Consider the following 11,799-nt stretch of genomic DNA (forward strand, 5'->3'; position numbering starts at 1 on the left):
AGGGGAGGAAAGGAAGGAAAAGAAAGAAAGGAAAGAGAAAGAGAGAAAGAGAGAAAGGGAGGAAGGGAGGAAGGAAGGAAGGAAGGAAAGAGGGAAGGAAAAGAAAAAGAAAGGAAGGAAGGAAAGAAAAGAAAGAAAGAAAGAAAGAAAGAAAGAAAGAAAGAAAGAAAGAAAGAAAGAAAGAAAGAAAGAAAGAAAGAAAAAGAGAAAGAGAAAAGAAAGAGAGGGAGGCTGGCAGAAGACAGAATAAAGGGGATAAGTAAGTGAGTAGCAGGCCCTGGGGCCACAGGCATGCAGGTATGTATGTGGTTCAGGCTGTGTCCACATCCAGCTGGCAGAGTGGTTGGTGGGGTGCAGCTGCCTCCACAGGGTCTCCTGGAACTTGTCAGCAACTCAGTGTGTTCACCATCCAAACTGGGCAGATCCCAGACCTTCTTAGCAAGGTACAGATCTACCTTCCTGGATACAGAAGGCATAGTCCTGAAAACCTGAGTTGCATTTGTTTTTTTGTTTTTTGTTTCTTTGTTTTTGAGACAGAGTCTCGTTCTGCCACCCAGGTTGGAGTGCAGTGGCAGGGTCTCAGCTCACTGCAACCTCCACCTCCCGGGTTCAAGCAATTATCCTGCCTCAGCCTCCCAAGTAGCTGGGATTACAGGTGCCCAGCACCATGCTCAGCTAAGTTTTGTACTTTTAGTAGAGACTGGGTTTCACCATGTTGACTAGACTGGTTTCGAGCTCCCGACCTCAGGTGATCCGCCCACCTTGGCCTTTCAAAGCTCTGGGCTTGCAGGCGTGGGCCACCACACCTGGCCACATTTGTTGTTTTTAGGAGGAGAAAAAGAAATATATTTGATTTTAATTGTACAAGACTATCGGGCTAATTTTAAGGATTTCTATGGGAAATTCTTTTGCACAAAGAAGAGTAGCTCCTTGGTTTATGTTTGCTAAATGATGATTTCCTATACCAAATTTCCTTCACACAGTTAACACCTGTGTGCTTCAGACGTCAGAGCCGCCCACCTCAGGAACTTGTACACCTGCCCTTCCCTCCATCCTCATCACAACCATGTAGATCACATGAGATCCAGTAGATTCCGCCGCTGCGGCAGCCTCTGCCAAGCCAAGCCAAGCCATACTTCCTTCCTTCACTATCAGCCTTCGTCTGGGTGATGCATTAGTAACTTACAAGTGAGACCAAAAATACACAAATACTTCCAGTTTTCACACAGAACTTCCTTCTTAGAAAAAAAAAAAAAAATTCCCTGCCCACATCCCGTCCAAAAGAATGCTTAATCAATGAAAAAATTAACTGTATCCCTAAATAAAGAAGTGCAGATATTTTCTTTACAGTGCTTTATTAATTTGTAAATACCATTATTGAATTTTTGAAAGTTCTAATTTAAATGTATTGATCTATTATTGTTTTGTGGATTTTCCACCCAAATGTCTTGGAGGAAAAGCACGGTGGACACTGGATAGACCATGCAGTCGCGGAAACTTCACCAAACCATCAAAGAAGAGCTTTGCACAGATGACGCACAAGGAATTACAAGGTGTCCAGACCACTAAGCTGACATGTTTATGCTTAATTCGAATCAGACAACTTTCTTCTAATAACTATGTCTGTCACTAGCCATAACACGGAAATGGGACATGGATGCAGAGCCGTCTCTTTGCAAGCGGGGGCAGCAGGGAGGAGAGGTAGCAATCCGTGGAAAAGAACTGAATACATCAGCCAAAATGGGAGCCAAAGAAGGTCGTTTTTACCCAAAACGTCTCACATGGCCATTTTTATTGAGATTTAAACCAGGGAATGGAAAGCATTCTCTTCTCCCAGCTCGTTCTCTTCCAAAACAGGAATTGAAATTAAGAACTATTTGCTGGCTTCCCCTGTAAGTAAACTTCATGGGAATTTATTTAGCAATGATTTGATACTTTAAGGATATTGGGATGGGGACATGCAGGCCAGGAGATGAAATAAACAGGACCGCATATATCGCTTAGATCAGCTCCACCTCCCTACAGAATCTGAACACTTCTGTCCTTCGCACTGTCCCCTACGACGGAAAGAAAGCCTGTTTACAATGTTCCCCACCAAGGGCCCTGCATCCATACCCTTCAAGGCTTCTCATGGCCCTTGGAGTTGTCCCCTTGCCCCAGCCTGCAATGGTGCAAAGGTTCTGGGACCTGGGGCCATTATGGCATAATTTCCCACCTCTCCTCCCTGGTCCCTCATGCTCCAGCCCCAAATCCTCCAGTGTGCCAGGCCTGTTCCCTCCTCGGGACCTGTGCCCTGCAAGATCCCACTGTCTGGAAGCCTGGTTCCATCTTCCCATGTCAGTCTCAGATCAAGCGTCACTTCCTTAGAGAGGCCTCCCAAGACCACCCCATCTGAATGAGGCACCCTGTCCCTACCACGTTCCACTTTTTCCCACTGGGAATAATCCTGTTCGTGTATGGCGTGACTGTGTAGCCTCTATCCACCCCCGCCTTCTCCCTCCCCACAACTTAAACAAGGACCTTGCCTGTCACCCAGTTCCCAGCACAGTGTCTGGCACATAGGAGATGCAAAGGAGCATTGATCTAATCAAGAGATACTAGCTCACTCTGGGGGCATGATTTGTGCCGATTATTAGATAGACGTGGACCAGGCATGGTGGTGGCTCACACCTGTAATCCCAGTGCTTTGGAAGGCTGAAGTACGAGGATGGCTTGAGGCCAGGAGTTCAAGACCAGCTTGGGCAACATAGCAAGACCACGTCTCTACAAAAAAATTTAAAAATTTGCTGAGTGTGGTGGTGCACGCCTGTAGTCCCAGCTACTTAGGAGGCTGGGGCCAGAGGATCACCTGAGTTCAGGAGTTGGAGGCTGCAGTGAGCAGAGATTGCAGAGCCGCACTCCAGCCTGGGTGACAGAGTGAGCCCCGTCTCTAAAATTAAAATTTAAAAATATGTAAACAATATATAAATTTAGATAAATAAATTTATTTGAAAATAAATAAGAAACACGCATCGGGCACCTGGGTAGACTCAGGACCATTCCCTGCTGAGAAGCAGCCAGACCTGAGTCTTCTGGAAAATGCCACACACCCCTCCCTCAGGAAGCTGCACTTCCGAGGGAAATCAGAACACGGCATCTTCCCTCTCACTGCCTTAAGGCTAAGCATCAAAGGGCAAAAGATTCCTTCTGGTCTGAGAGGGCTCATATCTGATGCCGCAGCTGGGTTTTCCTGCAGAGTTTGAAACAAATCAGTTGAATCACTTTGGAATTACAGAGTGCTAAAAAAGTTAACATTTATGACTCTTCTGTGTCTTCCCTCTTTTTTGGCCACTGGTAACAGATTCACGTGGTCTCACAGTGTCCCAGGGCTGAGCAGTGGGTTCTCTGGGGGTGCTCATGGGCCTGGCTGGGTTTAGCATGGTCCGGGCCATGCACTGCAGGGTGGCCCGTCTCCAACACTGACACCACGGCTCCCGTTTGCAAGGACGAAGTTTCCTGCCAACGTTTAACCCCATGTGCGAATTTCTATGCAGGCAACAAGTAGTGTCTAAGGCTGGCTAATTAGGGGGTGCAATTGTCTAATTGGGCCATGTGAAAATGGTACAAAAGGCTGACTGCTGGCAAAAAAAAAAAAAAAAAAAAAAAATCTGTTTTCACAAAAAGGCCCTCCCTGAAGAATGCACTAGGACTTGGGCTATATTTTATCTTGACTTCTTCTGTTGGGGTCTTCAGCTCAGCCCCCTGCTGGAGCTGCTCTGTGCAGGAGACACAGAGAGTGGCCGTGTCCTCAGCGGTGGTGGCCTGGGCTCAGAAGTCCCTGCTCCATCACTGGCCAGCTCTGTGACATCTGGCAAATTTTTACCCCTCTGGATCTGAGCTCTCTCATTCACAGATCAAAAGCCTCAGCTCTGTCCCCAGGACTTCCCCAGTGAAGATGAAATTAGGCAAGGTAAGTAGAGCGCTTAGCACAGTGTCTGGCACGGAGAAAGCTCCTGAGTGATGGGCAGTCACAATAGGTCCCAGGCATGCCTCAGTGGCTTTGTGAAGCTGCATCAGCACCCCTTAGAGCATCCCCTGCAGCCAGTGGAATGAGCACTCCCACCTAGGGCATCTCTTCCCTTCATCCACCCTGCACCACCCCTGGGCAGCCCACTTGGGCGTCCTCCCACCTCCCACCTGCATGCCTACCATGCCCCCCAGCCCTTCCCCTTGTCTACCCTCAAGCCCCACCCCTCCTTTTCTGGTCCTCACCCATGATCCTCTCCACCCTTCACCCCTTCCACCGGTCAGATCTCCTGGCAACGATGATACAGCCCTGCCCCACCCCATTCTCCTTATGGCGACAGGAATCAACCCCACAGAAAGCATTCAACACACCCCCATGATGCACTGGGGTTGCAGAGGCTCAGCGGAGAAGACATCAGCCAGGAGTCCATTTTGCCAGACTTGGGAGCCATGATTGACGTGCAAAGAATCAAGACCACATCACTGTCATCATGCCGGGAAACACAGAACTCAGGGTGGCCTCTCCTTCTCATCCTCGCCTGGAGCTCCCAACACAGGAGCCATTCAGGAAGTGGCCAGGACCAACTGGACCCTCACAAACAAAGGCGGGAGAGGGACGCCTTACTCAAACCTTCCCGCGGTATTTTCAGGAAAGCTCTAGTCAGGACCAATCACATTTGGGACATAAGAACAATAATAATCACCTTCATATCTCAAACCATATTTGACCAAGGTTTTCAAGGTGACAGCACATGCATTATTTCCAACTGCCCATCTTCAGGGCCAAAGCATTGGACAGGGCTGGAGCTGTTACCCTCTCCCCACACTCCTCACGCCTGGGAATCTGGGAAATCCAGATCCCTGCCAATGTCCCTTGGGAGAGATGAGACAGGGGCCCACGCCTTTGTCCCTCCAGCACTGGCACAGTGTTTCGCACAGAGGAGGCCCTCAGGGGGTCAAAACTTGAAGTGAACAACTTTGGGAGGTCGAGAACAGAGACAAGCCATCTCCCACCTTGTTAATGGGCACTCAGGTTTCATGCTTTTCTTTCTTGTTAGAAAGTTCACCAGTTTTTGTTCCTGTCCCACTCCTTTAGAGCAAAAAGGAGCTAGGCTGGAGCAATGCAGATGGAAAGAAGACAATGCAGGGCAGAGACCTCAAGGGAGATGCAGTTGGGTCTAAGGCAGAACTTCCAAGAGCAGCCAGGATGTTCCCATCATCTCAGATGGAGCCAAAACACCCCAATTCAGCACCACTAGAATGTGTCAGAAGACCGAAATGTGGCAGGAGACCTACCTGGCCAACCTGGCGAAACCCCATCTCTACTAAAAATATAAAAATTAGCCAGGCATGGTGGCTCACACCCCTAATCCCACCACTTTAGGAGGTCAAGGCAGGCAGATCACTTGAGGTCAGGAGTTCAAGACCAGCCTAGCCAACATGGTAAAACCCTATCTCTACTAAAAATACAAAAACTAGCCAGGCGTGGTGGCTCATGCCTGTAGTCCCAGCTACTTGGGAGGCTGAGGCACGAGAATGGCTTGAACCAGGGAGGCAGAGGTTGCAGTGAGCCAAGATCACGCCACTTCACTGCAGCCTGGGTGACTGAGTGAAAATCTGTCTTTAAAAAAAAAACATAAAAAGAAGACTCAAACTTGGTTAGGGCATCCAGGCTGGGGCGACTAAGAAGCCTCCACTCATTGCCAAGTCCATTTTGGCATTAGGGAAGACAGCACATGGACTCTCAGACCATGTCGAGACCATCAGCAAGACCAAATCACTTGTTCAGGGGCATAAGATTTGAGGAGACAGGGCTGAAATTAGACTCCTAGCAGCTGGAGAGGGTGGCCTTGGGAGCCTATTGGGCAACAAAGAATCTGCCCAACTGTCAGAGGCATGTGAACCAGAGCAACTCCATCTTGACTAGGAGCTGGGTAAAATGAGGCTGAGACCTGCTGGGCTGCATTCCCAAAAAGTGAGGTATTCCTAGATGTTAGATGTTTACAGTTAAGGGAGCAGATTGATAATGCTTACTCAACCGACCCAGATTTGGGAGTATCCTAATATCCCAATATCTTGAGAACAAAGACATTCCTAATTTTGCTTTAAAGATAATAAAATCGATTCTTGCAAAGTATAGTAATTAAGAAAATTACTCCCGTATCACAAACCCTTGTAGCAGAGCATATCTCTCCATGATCTTTTATATCCTATATATACGAGCATTGGACCTAGGGTGGACACATTCCTTTTCTTACTTTCCGGAACACCGCACTCTGTCTATAAGTAGCTGTACTTTCGCCACTTTACTTTCTTAATAAACTTGCTTTTGCTTCCAACTGTGGACTCGCCCTGAATTCTTTCTTGGCGTGAGAACCAGGAACCCTCTCCTGGGGTCTGGATCGGGACTTCTTTCCTGTAACATCTTTCTGGTGACCACAGAAGCGACTGTAGTGTGGAAACCCCTGGCCCAAAGGCTAACATTGGGTAAGTGGTGGGGTCCTGTAACACAATGAGTTGTGTGGGCTGCGCTCACACAGGAAACATCCAGGACTCCCACCACATCCCAAGACTCTGAGACCAGAGGGGCTGCCAGCTTTCCCGAGAACCTGAGCCAGGCTCCTGCCCTCATGCAGCCTTCAGTCTAGTGGGCAAGTCTGGAGTCAGTTGTCCCCGTCCCTTCTCCTTCACATCTTTGCCCCAGTGTCAGGCCACATCAGCTCTCTCAACGACAAAGAAGCTCCATCCCCTTCCAGGGCCCCCATGTCAGGATGGCCCTGCCCCTGGCTCAGCATGCCTGCCGGCCTCCCCTGATGGACTGTGAGCCCACAGGGCAGCCAGGTACCAGAGGCCTGCAAACACCTGTTGGCCATCCATGCCTGTACCCACTGTGTACTCAGAAACAGGCAGATGCTAGGCACAGCAATGAACCCAAAGGTAAGGTCCTGGCCTTGGGATGGGGTTGGGGAGGGGGGAGGCGCATGTGCTTTAATGGGGGAGCCAGGCGGCAGTCAAGGGAGTCAATTGGACAACATGAGTGACTGAAGGGGAACACCAGATGGGTAGAGTGTCAGGGAGGATGTGCTGAAGAGAGAACCCACGGTGGAGCCAAGAGTCACAGGAAAAAAGTGCCTCCAGGCAGGAAACAACCCATGCAAAGGCCCTGAGCTCACTGACACTCCCACCGCAGCTCCCTCCCACCACAGCTGCTTCCCACTCTTCTCCAGACCCTGGCCTATTCTATTTCTGAAAATGAGCGGAAGCCCTGCCCAGCCCCATGGAGTATCCAGTGGGTGCTGACTATATGTGTGAAATTGACAGGTGCTGCACCATCCTGGGTCTGCAAGGGCCCTGGTGGCTGTTCCCAGCCTCATTATCTGGTATAAGTAGTGGGAGGCAGGGGGCTGGGGTAGAGCAAATGGCAAGGCACCTCCATGCTCAGGTCAGAGACATCATGGCCCTCTGAGGGGTGGAACAGGGCCAGCCAACAAAGGCAAATACACCAGGGCAAAGACACAGATGGAGGTCAAGAGCCACCATCACCATCACCCTCAGCAAAGGCATGTATGGGGATTGGGGGAGAGGGGATGCCAAGGCAAGGACCAGAGAGACTGGGCACTGGAAATTTCCTCAGGGACAACTGCCTGGCAAAGAAACCTTGGTACCCATGGAGCCACTAGAGGACGAGGGGCTGAGGGAGAGGGGCTACAGCAGCCGTCCCCACCCTCAAGACATCAAGCACACACACTGGCACACACTCACATGGAGTGGGCACCCACACACACTCATTACACACACTCATCACCCATGCAGATATACACACGGCTCTCACAGACGCTACCCAGGCACACAAGCCTCAAACACACATGCACAAGCACATGAGCACACATAGCCACAGTAAAGCACATCTACACATATCCCTAACACACACACACACACACGCGCCTACACACACATGCGCATACAAGCGCAGATAGCACCCACATACAGGTACTCACCACCCACATTCCTGTAAGCACTCAAATACAAACACACAGGCACACGAGGTGCAAACACAAACACATATGTGTGGTCACACACGCATCTATTCGGGCCCACACACGTGCCACGCCGGCACATTCCAGCCTGCACTCGCCCATCTCCAGGCACACGTCATGTACACTCTTGCCCATACGCACACACGCGGACACCCACCCCCACCCCCACACAGACACACACACCCAGGTCCCGGGACCTCCCACTCCCCAGGCCGCAGCGCACTGTGCGAGTGGAAGGGGTGAGCTCCCCGGCAGAGGCGCAAGGAGGGTGCAAGGTGCGCGGAGTGGCTGTGGACAGTGGGCTGGGGGCCGGGGACGCGCCCGGGTTGGTGCCGCTTGGTGGGAGCTGCTGGCGCGCAGGTAGCGGGGAGCCCCGCGCACCCAGCCCGCCGGTGATTACTATGCGGCGGCAGCTGTCTCCGGCGCGGTGACGGCGCCTCTAATTGATCTCATTATCTCCCTCCGTAAGGTGAAGTGCGGCCGCTCGCGGGGCCCGGGCGCGGGCAGGGCCGGCTGGCAGCCGCGGGCCGGCGGGGGCAGCGCTCGGCCTCGGGGTGGCACTACCGCTGGGCGCCGCGCCAACGAACGCAGGCGGCGGGCGGCTAGGCGGCCGGGCTGGCGTTCCTGCACCGCGACCGCGCCGGAAAACACCCCGGGGCTGGGCGGCGTCTCGGAGACGCATTCCTTTGTTACTCCCACAGTCTTTGGTAATGATAATTAATGCCATTATGTCCCATTTCCCCTCACCTTCCCCCGCTCCCAGAGCCGCGCCCGCGCGCCCGATCTCCAGGCGCTTCGCTCCTCCTGGAACCAACAACAATGATCCTCAATTAACCCTCTGCCAGGGCTGCCTGCTCGTGAATGGGGCGCTCTTCCGACTCGCGGGCGGCAGGCGCCCCAGCCCGGGCGGGGGGCCAGCCTCGGCTCCCCCGGCCCGACCCGCGGGGACTCGGAATCCGCCCGGGCGCCGGCTGGGGGTGGCCTCGCAGCTTTCCCGGCCTCCCTCCAGGATGAAACTCGCCCTCTCTGGAGGAGAGAGGGCAGAGACGGTCCGAGAAGTTGCAGGAGGGAAAGAAAAAAAAAAAATTCAGTTTGTTGTGTTTTCCTTGGATTTGTTTTCTTGCCAAAAAAATTACCCCTTTTGTCTTTGCGCAAAAGAGGCAATCCGGGCACTTTCTGGTGGGCACCGAGGCGGTGCCAAGGCGCCTTTCTTCAGGGCGGTTTCTATTCCTTTTCTAGGTTCACCAGATATATTTTTAACATAAAAAACACTATATTTAATTGGTTATGGATCTCTGTTCTCTTAGCACTACTGGATATCACAGAAAAACACATTAGTACAGAGCAATTAGTGCAACGGCAGTAAACAACTAAGGCACTATTAAGCTGTGGGTGATTAAATAGTATTACTTTATTTTTTTATGGTGCTAGACTAAAAGATGGAGATTTAAGATATATATATTTCCATTAATATTAATATAAAATATAAATAACAGGTGTCTTCCACTTCTTAAGGTGCAATTTATACTTAGCACTTCAACCTATAGAGAGCTACTTTTCTTATTGAAAAAAAAAATCTTTCTTTATACACTCCAGGGCAATATTTCTTATCTTCATGCACCCGGATATTTAAGCAGAAATATTATTTAATTGGAGTTACGGAGTCAGGCGAAATAATGCCCATACCTATATCACCATTAAAAAATAATAATAATAAAGCTTCCATCCCATTGAAATACGCTCTATCGTTTCTATCTTTGCAAAGAGCGAATCAGGCATTATGTGGTGAATCGACTGCAGGCCCGGAAAACAGGCGGGCAGCGGGTGGGCTGGGGCCCTAGGACTGAGGCCGGGCCGCGTGCACCTTGCGGAGGCCCACCCTGGCCCCGGCGCCCACTGCAGCTCAGGCCGTTCCTCCTCCGTGTGTGTAGATGATCCTGGAATTCTGGCACATCTTTCCTCGGCATCTGATTAAGTTAACAATGTGCTGCTATTTGCATGCAGATTTGCCGGGGCTTTCTCTCCAGCTGCTCCCAGAGACTTGGTCTTTCTCTGCGTTGTGATAGCACAGCAGTCCCTAAATGCAATCTTTGTCAGACCCAGGTGTGCTCTCATTGAGGACGCCTTCGTTCCAAGCAATTTTTCTTTCTGTAGCATTTATAAGGCTCTATTATAGTATAGCCACATCTGGAGGAAAATTCTCCTATTAATTATATACTTTTACCACTAGGAAGACAGATTCTAAAAGATACCAACATTTTTGTTGTTGTTGTTCTTATTTCTTTGACAGGCTGCGTTTTATTTTATTTTGTTTTGTTTTTCCAGGCATTTCAATATTTAAAGAGCCATTAACCAAGGGGTGGGGGGTGTGAATTTCTAGGGGGAAAAAAAAAAAAAGAACAACAGAACTAAAATCTCAGTGTCAGCCCTGCCATATCTCACAGGGACAAGTCCAGGGAAAGGTACCAACAGAGATCTCTCAGAAGACCTCTGGGCTAGGCAAGGGATTCAGGATGAGGGCCTGGCCAGTGGGGAAGAGTTCCGTTCTACTGGAGTTTAAAAAAAAAGGTGGTGGGGGCGGGGGGGGCGGGGGGAAGAACAAGTGCTATTAACCTTTAACCTAGTCTGCTCCCAGGTGGACATTCAAGCATGTCACCAAATCGCCAGACAATTTGATTTCTCTAAAGTCAAAAAGCAGTACCCAATCGGATCAACATGGTGATCCTGATGCGGAGTTTTCTTTGTGTGGTGGGGTAATTTTTCAATTAGGTTGGAGACAGAGTAAAAGCAAAATCTGGAGCTCAGAATTCATGCTCATCTTTCAGAAAGAGACAAGAAGAAGCTTTGCCCAGGGAGTCTGAAAGTTACTTTAGAGGCAGGTGGGTTGTTCTGTTTGTTTGGCTGGTGTTTTTGCTTTGTTTTCAAATCTTTTGGTACAGTCAGATTAGATGGGGGGGGCAGGTAATGGAGACAATTAATGTAGGAAATATAGGAAAAGTTGTAAACCATCGGAGGGTCCCTTTCTAAATTACAATAAATTTAAAGGGCTAGAATTTTTTATTCAAAAATTATTTTGCAAAAGGGTGTGTACTTCATGAACAAGAGTACATGCATGAGTATGTGCGTGTCTGTGTGTGGATGTGTGCGTGTGTGGGTGTTCTATGCTAGGGAGACTGCACGCACGCACACTCACACACACTCGCACACACTCACGCACACACAAAGAAAGCTGAATTACCTTGAGAACAGGGAAAATGGAAATGGAACCATTTTCACTTTTCAAGCCAAACTTCATCAGGTAAAAATCCAAGCAAGGTTTTGGTCACTTGAGTCCAGATCCTACGACGACAACGTGGAAACTCTCTTCTCCAGACTCACCTCCCCTGTTCCAAAGGTGGCATCAGCAAGATCCCAGGGCTATGTCCCCCGGCAGTACCAGGGGCGGCTCCCAGCAGGCCACGTGTGAGCAGCAAAATCACACAAGAGAGGCCTTTCTGAGTCCTGCCTCTAAAGGCTGGAGTCACTGCTCCCAGCCACTAACTGCCTCTGCTCACTGGTGCTAACCCCTTTCCCTCAAAATGACCGATTGTTTTCACTCTCTCTCTGCAGACAGAGGCCAGAAAGGCCCTGCAATTAGGGCCCATCTTTGGACCATGCCTCAGTCTCAGTTTTGTCAGCTCTGAAATGGGAAGAGCCAATCCCATCCTAAGTACATCCATGAAACACTGTCAACCCTGTTCTAAATAGAAATGATAAA

General features: G+C 50.0%; 1 protein-coding gene across 2 annotated transcripts in view; it reads right to left on the reverse strand.

The window, feature by feature from the left end:
• Positions 1–11,444, reverse strand: part of ZNF536 (zinc finger protein 536) — a 338,195-nt gene extending 326,751 nt beyond the window's left edge. For both annotated transcript variants that reach the window (XM_025367308.1, XM_025367309.1), the window contains exon 1: positions 11,281–11,444. The gene's annotated coding sequence lies outside the window, so the exon portion shown is untranslated. The remainder of the gene's footprint in view (positions 1–11,280) is intronic.
• Positions 11,445–11,799: the final 355 nt, after the last annotated feature.

Source organism: Theropithecus gelada, chromosome 19 (assembly GCF_003255815.1).
Source record: "Theropithecus gelada isolate Dixy chromosome 19, Tgel_1.0, whole genome shotgun sequence".
Classification (NCBI taxonomy): domain Eukaryota; kingdom Metazoa; phylum Chordata; class Mammalia; order Primates; family Cercopithecidae; genus Theropithecus; species Theropithecus gelada.